Source organism: Cibotium barometz, chromosome 61 (genome assembly GCF_041138505.1).
Source record: "Cibotium barometz isolate CiBa-2024 chromosome 61, ASM4113850v1, whole genome shotgun sequence".
Taxonomy (NCBI): Eukaryota; Viridiplantae; Streptophyta; class Polypodiopsida; order Cyatheales; family Cibotiaceae; genus Cibotium; species Cibotium barometz.
The window spans coordinates 6,745,940-6,747,313 of record NC_141106.1 but is presented as its reverse complement, the minus strand read 5'-3'; positions in this window follow the sequence as shown (position 1 = coordinate 6,747,313).

Genomic DNA, 1,374 nt, shown 5'->3' with positions numbered 1-1,374 from the left:
CCACAGTGTCTGCACAGTCAATCTGTCTTCCTGCAGTTCTTAAAACAGGGTTCTGCAGAGAATCGATGACTTACCCGCAGTGCTCGAAATCGCCTGCTTTCTGAAAAACGGAGGTCCAGACGCGCCCGAAACGCGTTTTCGGCCCGAAAATTAACGTCCGATAGGATTGTATAGTTGCACTATAGCTTTACTCCCGCGAAGAAAGCTCCTCAATCAGAGACCGTTTGCCGGTGCCTCCCATAGAGCTCCTGATAAGGGTGTAGTCATCACCAACACAATAGGGAAGAGTAGTTGAAGCTCTTACCCTCGTACCGCCTCGTGGTTCTCGTGCTTGCAGCTCGGCCCTTAGCACGAACCAGGCTCTGATACCATGAAAAGATGCAGGGGGGAAGAGAGCTTGAGCTCTTGCAAGCACACACACACACTCACAAAACCCTAATAAAGAACACACAAGGTGAGAGGCTGAAATCTTCTTCACTCAACACTCAACACACCATATACAAGAATAAGAGTACACATAATATGAAAGGTACTCAACCAATACATACACGGGTTCTCTATAGTGTGAACCCAACTAAATAAGCTAGCGCTATAACTATGCCAGTCTCTAGAATGGCTGTCACACAGCCTGTCATCCCACTGGCCGCATATCACCCAAGATCTCACCAACCATGCCAGTGGTGTAAGTGTGGGGCCTATCCCCCAAGCGGGTCATCAGTGTCCACCGCCTCACTAGATGAGCTCGATATCTCAATAGTATCGGCCAAGGAAAGAAAATGTGGTGGTAGATGCACTCAGCAGAATTGCCTCCTTGCTTGCAAATGACAGTGGTGTCAAATCCATTGATCACTGAAGCAAAGGAGAGAATCATGTAGGACAAATTCTTCGCTCCTATTGCTACCCTTCTGGTGCAGATATATACATACATACATATATATATGTATGTATATATATATATATATATGTATATATATATATATATATATGTATATATATATATGTATGTATGTATGTATGTATGTAAAGTAAATAGGACAATGTATGTATCGTCTCAAATAGGGTCTTCAGGGACAATAGGACGTGGCATTGTATCTAGGAGCATTGGCAAACGAGGGACAACCATCGACGTTATGTTGTGGCATTGCAAAGAGGGACTCAAGGGGCTCACAAGGGCTTATAGGGGTATATATATATATATATATATATATATATATATATGTATATATATAATTATATTTATATATATATGTATATGTATATATATATATATGTATATGTATATATATATATGTATATGTATATACTCTTGCTACAAGTGAGAGAGTTTTCCGTCTCTCCATTGGCGCCGCTGCTGGGGAGAAGACTCAAATCCGG